Below are 16,852 nucleotides of genomic sequence, written 5' to 3'. Positions count from 1 at the left end.
TAGGAGTGGTAGAAATGTGCCACAAAGGACGTATATTTTCTGGTTCTACAAAGTACTTAAACAAAGGGGGGTAAATAACAAATGCATGCCAGATTGATTTTTCCATCTTTTTATAGTAAAAACTTATTTTTAGTGTAATTTTGCCTGCACGTCATAATTATAAATGCCTGTGTTGATCTGTCACATACCACCAAGATGTAGTAAAGTTTGTGATTATTATTTGACAAAATACAAAAAAGTATTTCACTTGCTCGAACCTGCAATATCACAACACACACACAGATTTTCTCATTAGGACTGCTAATTTTTTTTTCGTAGTGTAATGTTTGACTAGTTTTATTTTTTGAAAGGAAACTGTTTTTTAAATACTTCGTATCTCTATGAGCATCACTCTGCGTTCAAGCCAGAGGCACATGAGCTATCGGCCGGCTAATGAATGGACGGGACAGAGATGTTATCTGGCCTGAGGGAGGATGTTTACGGAGTGGGAGTGGAAGGGCTGTGCAACTTCAGTGTGCTAATGCAGCTAACAGCCAGGAAAGCAGAATGTTGACTCTGCAGATTTAAGCCTGCTACTGATGACTATGGGGCCAAACACTGACCCTATGGACCAATAAAGAAAATCACCTCAGGCACGAGCCGTGGGGGTCAGAGGTAACAGCATGGCTGGGAAAAACACAGACCATGGCTTTCAATCACTACTCTTCCTAATTGAAATGACAGTTGAAGACCAGCGGGGGTAACAGTGTTTATTTACGTCTTTGTTACATGGTGAGCAAGCACAAAGATATGCCTGGCCCTGCCAGGGATGACATCGCTCCTGTATGCTGTCTGGCTCTGGGATCTCTGCCCCAGTACAATAAGAGCTTCCTGTCTGCTGTCAGAATTTGCAGCTTTCCACCCCTGCCTCGGATAAGGCGAGGGGGCTGGTGGGGACATGGTTTACTGGGAGACTGCGAGTCCTAAACAGACTGATAACGTAGACGCGATCCCTTTCCTTTGACCTCCAAGCTCATACTTTGTCTGATCTTATGTCTGCTATAATTGCATACAGGCTGCCTTCCTGTTCCTTCCACAGGCTTAACGAGCCTAATTGTTAAAACGCTGATGTTGCGTTTCTGCAAGTCTCTAGTCTCTTGTTGTTTTTTAAGCGAAGCGGCTTTTTTTTTGTTAATAAAAGTCTCCTAAAAGGCTTTGTAGGAGTCAGAGGCATCTCTTACCTAAATACAGATCTGGGCGAGAGCCTCTGTCTGCACAAATTTAATCCCTACATTTTTTTGCCACCCCACATCAGACAAATTAAACATACTTTTGTCTTGTAAAGCAAATACTGCACAAAAAACACAACTCTATTTGTTTAAGGTTGACATGTACAAATAAAACGTAGAAATCTAGAAATTATGAAACATTACTAACCCATGGAAGGGGTGATTACTGCCTTTCCATTGTTTTTCAAATCAAACAAATTTCAAAGTACTTTTTAGATGAAAAGAAGGCTTTTGTAGTTACCCTGGATTTAAAAACAGGGAGTATTTATACTGACAATAAATTCATATTGATAATAGATTTGCAATGTCCGATACTTTTTTTCCATAGAACATTTGATGAAATGTTTAATGTGAACATGGTGGATGGATGTGCGTCCCTTATTGGCGATGTAAAAGAAAAAGGGTGGTGAAAGCAGCTTTGAGCCAAAGATAACCAATGCTGGAAAAATGGGTGTGTTTCATGGAAGTGTGCCCCCCATTATCCTCTTCTTACTTCACCCCTGCTTATAGCCCAAGCAAAGAGTAAACAGTACTAGGGCAACAAAAGTTCTTGTTTGTGAGCAAAATATTTATTAGTTAAGAAATTACTTTCCTTTAGAGCATTGTTTTACTTTGTTTTCTCTGGCAGTACAAAATGTCTGTTGATTTCTGAAGATTATGTTTAATCTATAACCAACCCATGCAAACAATCCTTCTGTGTGCATGGAGTGGCATTTCGGGGCCAAACAACATGTTTGTGCCTATGGTAAAAACAGTAGATAAACTCATAGCTAGTACCTCACGAGTAAAATATGGACTGAATTATATTGAACAGTCAGATGTGCAGACTGTAGCTTCTGCAGGGTAAAGAAGACTATTCCGGTTGCATAGTTGTTGGGAGGAATCGGCTGAATATTGCATAAGCAAATCAGAGTAAAAATGCTGGTGAGGACCAGAACAACAATTGTAACATCTAAACTAAATCTTAATTGGATTCTATTAGATTCCGCTTTTTGCCACGAGCAGCCATTTTTCACTTTGCTGAACTGTAGACACTGTAGACCCAATTCACTCCTGTGTTGGCTTGTCAAGCTAATGTCTGGAAGTTCTCCTGATGTTCTGATCCTCACTGGATGATTCAAAATATGGAGCTTCATTTTATAAACATAAATTTGAGGTGAAGACTAAAAGCGTTTAAGGTGCATTCACACCAACACTGCTTAGTCAGCTCTAATTGAATTCTAGTTTGTTTGTCTTGAAAGTTTGATTTGTTTGGGGAAGTATGAATGTGCAATCAAACCGTGTTGTGGACAAAAAGGCGAATTCTGATTTACCTAAAAACCTAGTTCGGCATAGTTGAAACCAACTCCGGTGGCATTGGAATGCAATGTGAATATCAAGCGGATCGGAGATTGCACCAAAAGCAAAAAGCAGACTATAGCGCAGGGCATTCTGGGTAAATACAACCAAAACAATCAAGCTCTAGTGGGAGAAAGGACTTGTGGTCTTTTACCAAGAACAAACATGAAGTCCTACAACCACTAAACTGTGGCGCCATCCTATTTTTGTTTAAACTGTGTGAAGCACGAACTTGCGCACGTCTTCGTCAGAGATTTTCGGGTCGTTTCCTTCAGTAGTTCTTGGTGTAGCGCCCCACAGGCGAGGGGGGGGAACAGGGACTTTTAAAGGGTTTGGTTCATTTAACACAGTGCAGTGTGAAAGTGGACCACACCAGCTGAAAATGGTACAAATGTTGCAATTTAGGTCCCCAATCAAACAAAGTCTATCAGCCTATCAAGTGTGAAAATACCCTCTCATTGACTTGACTTGCAAATGAACAAAATTAAACTTAATTTTGGTTGAAGCTAACAATAAGGTTCTTTTTTAGTGTTTCTGTCACTTCACAAGGCTAAGTGGCCTGCGTGGTGAGCCACATGGCCTACATAAAAAACTACCGCTGGTAGGTTTCTGTTCATGATATCTCCCAAGTCCAACAAAAATTGGGACAATGAATGAAAAACACAAAGGTATAAGAGGAAGAGCATCGCATTTGCATAGATTTTGCAACACTGATGTAGCTATCTGAAGAAGTGGGGGAGGACCAGAGGTTCTCCTGTTTCACTGAGGTCAAAGTTAGAGAGTGACCCTGAGCAACCGGAGTATTAAAGCAGCCTGCTGCCGTCTAGCGTGACTAGACATTCTGCATTAATGGCCTCCTGAAAGGACCGATGGCACAGGAGGAAAGAAATGCAAATACTCAACCTCTAACAATCCAGCAGCATAAAAAAGAGTGAGGGGGGCTAGGGGTGGTAGTGGGGAGAGATTAGTGGGAGCAAAACACAAGCATGTGCTTTAGGGATTACGCAAAGATTTAAGGTCCACAGTCAATTCATTGTTTGGATTTTAACACACAATGTGCATCACTGGCTCTTTAACAAATTCTCTGGACAATAATTGAAGAACAGGGTATCTGAATTACAAGAGGGACCTGGATGTGCCAAGATTGTTTCTGACTGAATCAACCATCCCATAAAATCTGTCAGAGTATGTGATTTCCAAAGCAACATGACACAATGACATTTCTACAAATAGGACAGACCAAATTCCTAACAGGGACAGCATGCTGTGTAACATAAACTCAGGCCATGGCAGTTGGGTACACCAGTTTGGGGTCTTATTAAAGCGGTTGTCAAAAGCAGAAAATGAGGAGCTTTTGTGGTGTCTTCTTTCTTATTTAACAGATAAAACGCTTCAGATTCTGGTTTCCATATCAGTCTATACATACAACGTTTAAGGCCAAGGATAATTCACATCTGCTCTCAAAGTGTTGTCAGTCATTTGCATTTTGTACTAGAAGTGCCAGAGTTCATAGAAGAACAACCTATGTGTGTTGATCATACAAATATATGAATCACATCAGACTCCTTGTGAAATTAAACATACTTTGTTTATCGTGACAAATATTTTCCTTACAAAAGGGGAAATAAGCATAGGATACACCACTGTCCTTTCAAGTTTCCCCTTTTACAAAGAATGCATTAGTCTTTTCACCTTAGGTGCAGCCAACTGTGAGAGACAGAGTCTATAAACATCCAAAAGATCACATTGTATAGCTTTGAAATAATGAATTAGCATTACATATCATAAAAAATATGACTAGAAATAATTAGTACCTTTGGTACCTTTGTTTTAGCGTTCCACAAGTCAAATGTATCTCAGGTTTGCACATATTGCACCAGGTATTTTGGCCCACTCCTCCATACAGAGCTACTCCATGTCTTTCAGGTTTCTGGGCTGTTGCTGGGCAACAATATTCAGCTCCCTTCAATGATTTTCTTCTGGGTTCAGGTCTGGAGACTGGTTGGAAATTGTAAGAGGGAAAACTGCAAAGTTGGCAGTGTATCAGATACTTTTTCTTTGACTGCATTTACATGCTGACCCATTTCAAATTACTCAGTACAGTAACCTCAAGTATGTTAACCACATTTCCTATACTAAACCACTTTGTCCACCAAAGATCAACTTGAAAAAAAAGAAGAAATCAAGCAATTGGAAATGATATTGTATCAAGGAGTTACGTTATATGAAGAATTCAGCTGTTCATGATGTCTGTAATGTCATGTAGAAATTGGTAAAGTTTTATTTAAAGCCAAAATTTAAATTCAATTTCACATTGAAAACTAAATATTCAAATATGTATCCAATTTGCATAAATGTGATGAGTGAATATATTTAAAATTATATGCATTTAATTTAGTGTTTTTTATCATCATGATTACTTAATGATTCCTGACCCACAGTGCATCATGACGCAAACCCCAACATGCACTTTGCAACCTGACTGGACCAGCAATATTAACTTAAGCAGTATTAGCCCCGCCCACTGACTTTGATAGGTAAAGTTGAAAATATTTTGCCTACAACAAGAACCATTGAAAAACTTAAATGCATTCATACATAGTTGTGAGCATTATGCTCATAGTATAAGCATTTCAGTTAATGCCATCATTCATTAGATGTACATTCATTAAATGATCTGTTTTTTTTATTTTTTTTATTCATCCATCTTTTGAATTGTGGTCCTTGTGACCCCCTACATGTTCAACATCTGGTAAAATACAACACAAACCTTAAGAGTGCACAGGAAATTGTCCTCATAGAAAAGACGTTCATTGAGATGGCTTTCACATTTGCTCAATATTTTCCTTAAGTAAGATATTTGAATAAATCACTTTTATTTCTTTATGAAAGAGTGAGAATTACATCCATCACTAAGGTCTCCACTTGGCTTTTTATTGCATGTACCACAATCATAATGCCTTTTGTATTCTTTACAAGCCCGTTTCCCCTGTGATCGTCTCTTGCCACATCTGCCACGACCCTTCAGATAAATATAGACCATATAATCACCTGCCACACTTAATTAAACCCCTCATCATTGCTTTTATCAGAGGCATCAAAGGACAGCATGCCCAAAGTGGGCCACGAAGATCAGACTTCAGCAGCGCCTCTTCAAAAGCTCTTTGCACAATGGAGGTCACTAAAATCTTTAAGTTAGTTTAGTGGAAATAGGTCAGAGTGGACAGCTGTAGGTAATGTGTCCCAGGCCCGGCCTGTGGTCCAGCATGCTTCTCGCCATATTTAACACCCTTTGTGCCATCCTCTCGGCACTAATCTGTCCTTTCACTGAGTGTTAGCTTTAATTTGCAGTGATGTCTAAGAGGGCCCAGGCATCGTTAGGGAACCTCGATGGGGCTACAACTGGACAAGCTGCTTTTGTCCTCTGTCTGCCTCTTTTTAAATGGCCATGACAGCAGATTTGAAATGCCTGTCTGATGAGGCTCAGATGCCCTGGCTTTAGATGTCGCAGTGACTCCACTTTTAGGCCTGAGAATGTGAAAAACATCTAATCACGAGGACAACATCAGCACATTAAACAATACTACAGATGAGAGTGTGCAACAGTTTCATAGAGCATAGCCCTTTTCCCTCTGTGACACATTGTGGTTATCCTTGATGGCTCTAAAATTACAGATAAATCTTAACTTGATTTAGCTCCGCTGTCTCGACACTGCAGTTTCAAGGAGAACATGAGTGAGAAGCGATAACTGTATCACTTCAGAGTTTGGCATCAGCACAACATGGTGTTCCCATGGGAAAATCACAGACACAACAGTTTTTGTTGAGCTCTCCAGTGGTGCTCATAATGCCATTAATTGTGTGAAGAGCGCTAGCCACAGAGTGCTCTGAAACCACAGTTGGTAAGGAAGATTTGTAGGAACTTGCACAGATCTGCTGCGCCTAAAACTGCAGGATTTTACATTACTTGCAAAAGTATTCATAATACTTTACGTTATATATTGTGGGCAGTTCAAACAGTAGAATACACTTTAAACCACCCCACTACTTTAGCTCTGACTGTTTATTTGGGGTTGTTGAAAATAAGTCTTTCGCATCAAGCTGCAATCATCGGCCTTCATCTTCTCTTCAACTATGCCTCAATTCCCGGTGCCTGTCGAAGAAAAGCGTCCCAATAGCACGACGCGGGTACCACCACGTTTAAGCATGAATGCTGCGTGTGAAGTGTTAGTTTTCAGCCCATTTTGGATTTAGGCCAAAATGTTCAACAATGGTCTCATCTGACCACATCGCCAAACAATTTTCAAGGTATTCACATTATGAATACCTGTACAAAGAGATGAATTTAACATTTATTTCACATGATTTCCCCAAGAGAGACGCAAAAGAAAAGGAGTTATAAGAATAACTCCATTTGATACGTTATTCTGTCTCAACAGACAACCTTGAAACTTTGAGAAATATTGTTGCTAATTAAAGCACAATAGAGAGACAAATAAAACAAAGTTTATCCAAGGCAGCTGCTGGTGGGCATAGTGGGAAATTGCCTTCCTTCATATTAAACTTCCATCTCTATCAGAGACGCACTCAGATTCCAGCAAGCCAATCAGCCAATCTAAGACAAATGATTTTGTTGCGCTTTCCTGCCACACTGGGCGTGGGAACGGCACAGATTCTCATAAAAAACAAAAGAGAAGAAGAAAAAAAACGGAGAGCCAGTAAATTATTTCCCTCCTGCTTCAAAGACTTGAACAAGAAGAAGAGGAAAAAAAGTTTGTGTTTATGTTCGTTATTGTCTTTGAGCCCTCTAGGTCTCAAATGGTTTCTACTGAGCTTGTGTATGTGTAAACAATATTTGGCAGAAACTGCTGTCTGGCCAGAGAAGAGGAACACAAAAGGATGCCATCTTTCATTCTCACAGATAAATAAACCTCTTCAAGGGTCATTTAAACTTGGGGGGCGGGAGGGGAGTATGCATTACGCTTTTTTTTAAGGCAGCATTTTGATCAAAGCCTATTTCCTTTCCTCTGTCCCCCCCCAACCATGCCATCCTCCCAGCCTACTTTATCCCCCACCCTAACCATGACTTCCTTGCTGCTGCTAATCATTGGTGGTCTCCTGACTGCCAACAGTAATTGATTAGAGAGAAAGGCGGGGGGGGACTAGCTGTTGAGGGGGTGGAGGGAAGGTATGGAGGGGAAAGTTCAGCCCAGAAGTTCTAGAGGTCACTGGCCTTTTCTTCTCCCCTCTGAACTCCTTTTCTCAGGCTATTAGGTATCAGCCAAGTATTTGGCACACTTTCTAAGGCGTTTGGCAGTGGCGAACACAAACAGGAAGGTCCCTGTAAGCAGAAAAATGGATGCATCTGCTTGAGGGAAACGATAGAAACGAGGGTAAAGAGGTTTGATTCATGATGTGTTGATTTAAGAAGTCAACAGCGTTGGTTAAAGATGCTTATTTTTGTTGTCCCCCCCACCCTCACTGGTGGAGTGCCACCATGTTGTTTGATCCCTAGTGAGTGCTCGACATCCTTGACGATATAAAGCATTCGGTAAGTGTTTTTCTCAAACAGTCACTCCCTCCAACCAACCCCCTCCCTCTAATTTCACAGGAAGAGGTGACATTCCTTTCCCTTGGAAAGTGACTCATACTCCTGTCTTGTTTAGTAAATGCAATTATAGGCTGGTTAAAACATTCTCCTCCTCTATGAATTCAGAAGAAAAAAAAACCTGTCTTTTCAGTCTGACGGGGTGTGTGTTTGCCTGTGTGAGTTCTCTGTATGACCAAACAGGGTCATGTTCACCACAGAACCCGCGCTGCTGCTGAGTACGGACGTAAAGTCTTGATGCCTGTGGAAACATGACTGTCACAGGAAATGTTCAACATGCTTCGCTGTTCTGCAGCTGAGAGACAGAACAAGAGAGAGAGAGAAGTTGAGAGAGAGAGAGAGAGAGAGAAGGAGGTGAGGGTGTTGCAAAAATGGAGCCCTCCCAGAGCATAGAGGCTTATTGTTGATGTTGGCCGTTCCACCGTCTCTGGGCTGTCCGGAGCTTACTGCTCTCTCGGTGTGAGACCGTTATAAGCACAACTGGAGCATGCTCAGATACTCGCAGACCTATGTCTGGACATGAAGGCTAACTCACGGAGCGCAGAGAGATCTGGTGATGTAACTCCTGGAGTACAACTGAGCAAGATGAAAAAAACCCAACTAAACCCAAAGGACCACAGCACAAAACTTTTCATACTATTTGATCTTTCATAAACGTACAACCACAAAAATAAAGCATTTTATTAGAACTTTGTGTTATATACGACTGCATAATTTACAATTTAATGCAAACATGGGAGAAACTTATACATGGTTTTATTGTGTTTTTAAACAAATAATCTGAAAAGTATCCCTTTGTTTTCATCCCTCACTTAGTCAACACTTTGCAGAATCCCTGTGTTATGTAATTGCAGCAGCAGTTTTTTTGGGGGCATGCATCAAACCGCTTTGCACATTTAGAGACTAAAACCAACTTTTTAAATCTTGCCACAGATTCGTATTTGGAATAAGGTCTGAACTTTGTCTAGGCCATTTTAACACATCATTAGGTTTTGTTTACAGGAACCAAAATGAGGGGGTATGGAAAAAAAAATGTGTGACAAACTTCTCTCATTTTTCTCTGCAAAAACTTTAGAAAACCATAAATTACATTTTCTTACTTCACCACTATGTGCCACTTTACGTGAATTAATCATATTAAGTCTCAATAAAAGACGGGGGTGAATACTTTCGCAAGGCACCGTATGTTGAAGAGAAATAACTTGAATAGTTTCACATGTACATCATGAGATGAAGGACTGTTGGAGTGAAGAATGGTGAGGTTTCCATGTTGACCTCAGCCAACTTATCCTGCCTCAGGCTAAAGCAGCTGTGAAGCATTCATCTCTGTCTGTTTTGTCACTTACAGTGTCTCTGAACATGCATCATAAGGAACTGATTTTTCACATCTCTGCATGGAAGGTCGGAGGCTTTCTCGTTTTAAATACAACCTCAGTAAAGAAGATGGAACGTTATTCCTGCACATCAGTTTTTATTCCCCTACTGCTTATGTATATTCAAACAACATGTACGGAAGATTATGACAGAAACTGATATGCTTGCAAACACCAGATCAAGATATCATGAAAGCCAGGTTCCTGCAGGCTACAAATAAAAAGCTCTTGTGTGGTTTAACTTTATCCAGACGTGCAAATACCAGTGGAGGTCCCTCTAAGAAGTGGTGGGGTCTGTTTTATGTCCCGACAGTTTGGGAGAATCTGCTCTCTGCTGCCTCCCTTTGTTGGCCAGGCAACATTGATTTGGATCAAGTCATAGACCCCCATTGTGCATATTTATTCCATACACACCCAGAAATTTGATTTGAAAGTGGTGCTGTTTGCCTTTCTTTTATTGACTCTATTTTTGTACCTGCATAAATGCTTTCTAACTTTGCCATCGTGCTCAAATCTGAGACGCCCTAAACCCACATACCTTCAACCCCTCCTATTAGACCTGTGGTCAGGATGTTCTCCTGAGATTAGCAGTAGAAGTGGATACCACCATGTGGGTCTGCATAACACGGGTATAAAAGTTCTTTTCACCTGACTTTAGGAGTCTTTCTAGTCTTTCCCTCAGTCTGTCAACAGTTGCCTGGCTGCCAACTGAAATCACCACAAGGTGCTGTAACTTATGCCCAGCAACAAAGACTCTGGGACTTCCTTAACAAAATGATTTGTGTGTTAGGATGATGGTTTTTTTCCTTAAGTCTGCAGCCAAAACATACCAAAGCGCTGTTTTAATCTATTATTTAGGAATACAGTTCCTTGCAAAAGCATTCACACCCTAGAATGTCCACATTTTGCCGTGCAACAACCACAAACGTCATCGTATTTTGCTTGGACTGAAGGGGAAAAAACCAACACAAAGTAGTTCATCACTGTGAAGTAGAAGAAAAACAACATGCTTTTCTTTTTTAATAATAAAACAAAAAAAAGTGAGTTGCCTGCTTTATATCTTATCCCTCCAAATGAAATCCAGAGCAACCAATTGCATTCAAAATTCACTTTACAAGCAAATAAAGTCCAACTATGTGTACCGTATTTTCCGCACTATAAGGCGCACCTAAAAACCTTCAATTTCCTTCCTTATAATCCGGTGCGCCTTATATATGGACCAATATTGAGCCACAGCAGGTCTAGCAACTACGGTAAGCAGCCGCCAACTTCATTTTCGCCCGTAGAAGAAGAAGCGCGCAGTGCATGCTGGGATAGTTGTCAGAACGCTGGTTTGTAATCTATTAATAAAGTTTGACTGACCTATCTACCTACCGACCATCTAGAATCAGGTTGTCTGCAGGTCATTTAGCACCACGTTCTCCACGAACATGCTGTGCGCGAACGGAGATGTGTGACCATCATCCGGCCACGCCCCGGCCCAATCGCAGAAGGCTCTCCTTGCCGACCGGAGTCAGACTGTTTTGTCTCCAGCCTCTACTGTAGCGTTTATTCTATGCGCCTTATAATGCGGTGCGCCTTATACTGTATATGAAAAAGTTTTAAAATAGGCCATTCATTGAAGGTGTGCCTTATAATCTGGTGCGCCTTATAGTGCGGCAAATCCGGTAATTTAACTGGAGAACTGCAAACTACCAAGATGTAATCATCAACCTAAACAAGGGCCGTCGAAGTGCAGTCCTCAAGAACTATTATCCTTCAACTTTAGACGCCTGTCTTAACCAAGACAACTGAAACAAATGGCGCATCTTAATCTTTTAGCTCTTTTAGGCCTGATGATAGTCAGTTGTTTGATTCAGGTGTGTAGAAGCAGAGAAGCATCTAAAAGTTGAAGAGTTACAGCTTGAGGACTGGACTTGGACACCCCTGATCTAAATTCATAGGCCATGCAAAGACAACATTAATCAGAGAAGCAGCCATGAGGCCCATGGTAGCTTTGGAGGAGCTGCAAAGAGCCACAACTCAGGAGTGAGAATCTGTTGGCAGGATGATTTTTATTCACCCCCAAATTTGGCCTTTATGGAATATTAAAAAGTGACGGGATTTAGGTGCGATCATGTTTTCTGTGTGAGTATGATAGGATCTTGGCTAGAGATCAGAGCTTTCCCTCAGTCTCAACAGTGTTCTTAGGATTTAAGAATCTTCAAAACCTCCCTTTCTGCCAAATTATTAACTTGGCTGGTAATCTCTAACCAGCTCTGCGTTTCTTGTTCCTTTTCAAGTTTCTCTAGTTGAAATTTATGGTTTTTCTTCTTGTGGTCAAGTCGCCTAAAACCTTCTGTGCTCCAAGTTCAGGTTATGTCTCACTGTTAAACTCCATTCTCACCTCTGGACTCCTAACAAGCCACCTTTCCTCCACACCAGAGCCTAATTCACTCCTCCCACGCACTTCTCAGCCTCAAGTTACAGGAAACCACTCCCTTTTGATATTTAATTCAATCAAGATTCCTGATCACTGAATAATGTACCTCCTTCTTTAGACAAAATAACTCCTAGCTCCTGAGAAGAAACACTGCAAACATAACATCATAACATTTCCCATTCTCTATGCACATTACTGTAAATACAAAATGTTTCCTTTGAATTCATATCCTGAATGTGATTCGGCATGTCCATCACAAAACTAAACCCTAACCTGACAAAAAGAAGACAGCTGTTGTTGGAAAAATATATACCAAATGCGGTCAAAGGTGCTCTGCTAAGATGAGACCGAAATGTAACTTTTTTGTTGCATGCTAAATGCTATGTGTCACAAAAAACCAACACTGTCCCATGAAACACATCGTCCACCCTCTCCTGTACATTGGCCTCATGCACTGCCGTGGCCCCTGGGCCGGCACTTCTGAATTTTTGTAAGTCAGCACGGATCACGCACACAATCTTTCACTCAAACTGTTAATGACATGGCAACTGAAGCATCATATCATAATGTGACATGCATAACTAAAGCAGGTAAACTTTATTGCGTTAGTGAAACATGTATGAATGAAACATCAAATATAACATCAGCAAAATGATAATAGAAATAATAAAGATGTAGTTGGGGTGGGTGCAGTTGTCTCTCTGAGAAGGGGCTAGCTCCCCACACTTTGAAAACTTGGAGTTTAGATCAAAGCATATTCCTCTCTTAGAAAGGACCAGTCAAAGTACAGGTCTAAATCCAATTGTCAAGTCGTGCCAATGCTTTAATATTTATACTTTCTTCCATTCTTTGCTTTTTTCCATTCATTTTTGCAAAGAATGAGAGAATTTGATGTGCAAATCTGAGGTAGACCCACAAGACTTGCAGCAAAAGGTGGCTCTTTAAAATATTAACTATGGCTTTATCTGTAGCAGGCTAAATTTGTTTACCATAATTTTTAAACCCTGGTGGGCAGATTAAACATCTTTACCCTTGACATGGTGTTTGCTTTGCAATTTTAACATTATAGGCACAGAAATTGAGAAACTGAGGGAAGAAATACATCAGAAAGACTCCAGGGCAAGACATGCCTACTGGTGGAGGAGTACCCATTCCTATCACTCTGCTGTCACGTTATGGGCGTGAGAAGCAAAAAAAAAAAAAACAAAAAAAAACAAAAAAAAAAACAGGGATATTATCTTTTCATGAAAAGCCGTCGGTGTGGGTGGTGCAGTAAGCCAGTTTTAAGCTGATGCCGGATGATTCATCAAGTATCAGAGAACAGGACGGCTCCTGTGGAATGAGGGAAATGTCATCTGATGCCATGCGGGTTGTGTGAGCCACACATCCGTTGCCCCTATTCACACAAGGCCCCATTGCAAACCACCCTCACAAAATGTAATATGGATTTATCAAATTCATATAAGTACCACTGCAGGCACATGCATGGCCATTTTAAATTTACAATCCATATGTCTACCACGGTTCAGCTGCCATATCAGTCGTTTTAAACCAATGTGGCTGCAATGATGCTGTTTATCATATCAAAGGATATTCGGTGAGGCTTGCATTCATTTCAAGTGTCCACCTGACCTCAAGAGCATGAATTGGAGCTTTTTTATCCTCCACGGTTTTCCTAAGCAACGCATGATGCAGCCGACTGTCTGTTTGGTCCAGATTTAGTATCACAGAGGAGTGGACGAAGGTTTTGTCCTCCTTTCGATATGGAGAAATCCATTCCATTTTGCTGAGAAGCAACAGATTTAAAAAAATACTCAGAGTCAACTCGATGGCGAGTGGAAAAGCTGAGAAGCAACGGAAAACCTGGGGAACAAGTGAACGTTTTTCATGCGGACTGTTCTTCTGCTCATGTCTGTGTGTCAGAAGGAAGCAGCAAATGAAGATTAATGAGGGTCGTCTGCATTCACACCTGGATAAACGGGGATCAGGTGAGAAGAATGTGGTCCATATTACAGTGGAGGATCTGGGGATAGATAACACAGGCTTTAGCCTGGGGGACGAGGGCCCTCTGACCCCCAGGAAAAGCACGGCCCCCTCGTTCAGCTCTGCGTCATCCTGCTCAAGGGCTCTGAAAAAGAAAAGACTAAATGCTCCGTCTTCACTTGTTATACCGCCCCAGGTTCAACCAACAGTCGCCATTAGCTACAAGCAGGCTGATGAAGAAGAGGAGGAATTCCAGCTGGTGTTTGAAAATGACGCTGATAGCACATCTGGTGCTGGAGGTCTCCTGACAACACCCATAATCAACCTAATCCCACCCACTCCCTCTAATGTCGTTGATGATGGTCGATTCTTTGACAGCAATTTAGATGAATGTGAGGTTTGTTCATCTGAGAGTGATAGAAGATCTGCTGCCGATGACCTGGACAAGAACTGTAGTGTGCAAACGGAGGAATCAAAGAAAGGATTCACACTGGCTAAAGAAAGTAATGAAATTGCTGAAAACAAACCCAACAGTGGTGGTGGTCTAAGTGATAAGTCTGGAGACCAAGAAGAATCTGTACCTCATAAAAAGCTGGATGAAGAGAAATTAAGAGCTGCATTCCTATCAAGTGCCTTTAAGGGGGCTCCTATACCTGAGATCTCAAATAAACGTGAGTCTATCGGTTTTCATGTATAGGTGAAACTCTGGAGCAACTAGGTTTTGATTAAAGATTAATTAATTAAATGATTACTTAAATAAATTTGTAAATGTGTTTATGTAGAAGTAAAAGAAAGGAAATATAATCACTGTTTAAACATACTACTGTATGTAGTATGTTTAAACATACTACATCCTGTCATGCCCTGTTAACCAGGACATGACACCCCTGGTATTCATTCATTCAGTTAAAAACCAAACTCAGTTGCATGTATTTGGGCAAATTACAGAGAGAATGAGAACAATACTGGATCCCTGAATATTTTTCTTGCAAAAAATTCAGTCTTTTTTATATACTTGAGTGGACAAACAAACCTGTAAATTATCAGCAGCAGTGAAATGTGATTGTATTTTCTCATAGTGGATTATAGTGGAAGCAAACACAATGAAAACAGGATAGGGCCTAAAATAGAGCCCTGAGGTACTCCACAGCTATGAGCGGATGAAGACACAGATGAGTCACTGACCCAACAATCCTTGTTGTTTGCAATGTTATCATTTGAAGAATGCCTTCTTGGAACTCCACTAGGAGGGGTGTTTAGGATGCACGAATGACTGAAACAGACTGGGAGCAGAGCTAAAGTTGTTTTTTTTTTTGTTTTTTTTTTTTTAGCCGAGTAGCTTATGCTATGTTTTTGTGTTTCACATAGAAACTCTTTGTCTCCTCTTCCGGAGACAAAGAAATGTGCACATCCCTGTCCTCAAAGGAGTCTCCTTTGTCCTTGAGATGTAAATAAACTGCAGTGTCTTAACCTGATGTGCTATTCTCTGTGTTCTATTATCTTCATCAGAAGGCGAAAGAGATATGGTTTAATCTTAATGTTTAATCTAAAGCCTCTCTATGTTTCTTGTAGGGTTAAAAGTGCAAGGCAATACAAACAGAAAACTATAAATGAGAGGTAAAACGTCTTCATGAAACAGAAGATGAAGTCCAGCTGCTCTCTAAGACAGATTAGATAAGATAAACTTTACTATCCTGAAGAAATTTGTCATGGATACAAACACTGTCTGCTACACAATTGAAAAACTATAACCGTCATATTATCTTCTCACTTAAAACCACTTCTATGATTAATTCATTATAAGAGAAATAAATAATGATACACCAGAGAAACAAAGCAGTGCATTTAAAATCTTAGACAATATTACCTACAGTCACAGTTTATGCTTTGTTTCTGTTAATGGCTTTGATAGAAAGTGAAACAAATGAGTACCTGTAGCAGTTCAGCCTACATGCAGAAACTCTGAGACACCAAACTTCTGTTAAAGAAATGCCTACTGATACCAATTCAGACAATAGGTGACAATGACAAAGGGGTGATTATTTTTGGAAACTGGTTCTGCCCGTGTGTTTAGAGATACATTTATAAATAATTGTATATTCAGACACTCGTTATGTTCATTTTCTTAGTTCTTGAAGCAGTTGATGTCCCTCATAGTCAAAGATTCTGCAAATATCAGGGGTTGACTGGCGTGCATTTCTGTATAGAGTTTACAAAATGACTGGGTCACAATAAGCATGCAACTATGAGCTTGGACAAATACTTTAAAATGCATGAAACAAAAAAAAAAACAACAACAAAATATATATATAAATACCCTAAAAATTCCTAATACCTTATCAACCAAATTCTTTTTCATGCCTGTTTAATTTTGCGTCTATTTGAAAAGCTATGACATACTTTACAGCAAAAACATTGTTTTCTGTTTTCTTCTCTTTCTGTCACAGGGGGAAGCAATGCAGGAATACATTTTCTATCATTTACTGAAAATAACTTGGGTAAGTCTTTCCCTGGTTCTTGTATTCTGTCTTTTTGTATCCATTAAGGAATAGTCGAGGTGAGAGGTAAATGTCATCCAGATCCAGACCAAGTGTTTCTTCTTCCAGCTGTTCAGACTCAAGTGCTACCTTTCCGTTTTGATCTTGGTTCCCCATTCAGCTGAAATTGCTCTCATTATGTGACATGGCTACAGTACCTAGAACGCCTCACATGGGAGTTGCAGAAGTTCCCCTTTGTTGGAGTCTCTTTTTAGCCATTGTGCAGGTATTCCCCAAGTGTGGTTGTTCAGCCTGTTCCCAGGTTTTGGGTTGCTGTGACTCAGCATGTGCTCCTCCCTCCGTCTTCTCTCAAAAAGCAGACT

General features: G+C 40.5%; 1 protein-coding gene and 1 long non-coding RNA gene across 2 annotated transcripts in view; one reads left to right on the top strand and one right to left on the bottom strand.

Moving 5' to 3' along the window:
• LOC103477236 (uncharacterized) overlaps positions 1-16,852 on the bottom strand; it is a 172,405-nt gene that overhangs the window by 45,955 nt on the left and 109,598 nt on the right. The window lies entirely within an intron of this gene.
• Positions 1-16,852, top strand: part of LOC103477234 (uncharacterized) — a 40,507-nt gene that overhangs the window by 5,505 nt on the left and 18,150 nt on the right. The window contains exon 2 of the mRNA XM_081616534.1: positions 16,440-16,490. The gene's annotated coding sequence lies outside the window, so the exon portion shown is untranslated. The remainder of the gene's footprint in view (positions 1-16,439; positions 16,491-16,852) is intronic.

Source organism: Poecilia reticulata, chromosome 15 (genome assembly GCF_904066995.2).
Source record: "Poecilia reticulata chromosome 15, P_reticulata-male-v2, whole genome shotgun sequence".
NCBI lineage: Eukaryota > Metazoa > Chordata > Actinopteri > Cyprinodontiformes > Poeciliidae > Poecilia > Poecilia reticulata.
Note: the sequence above shows the minus strand (reverse complement) of the source record. Positions and strands in the feature narration are given on the sequence as shown.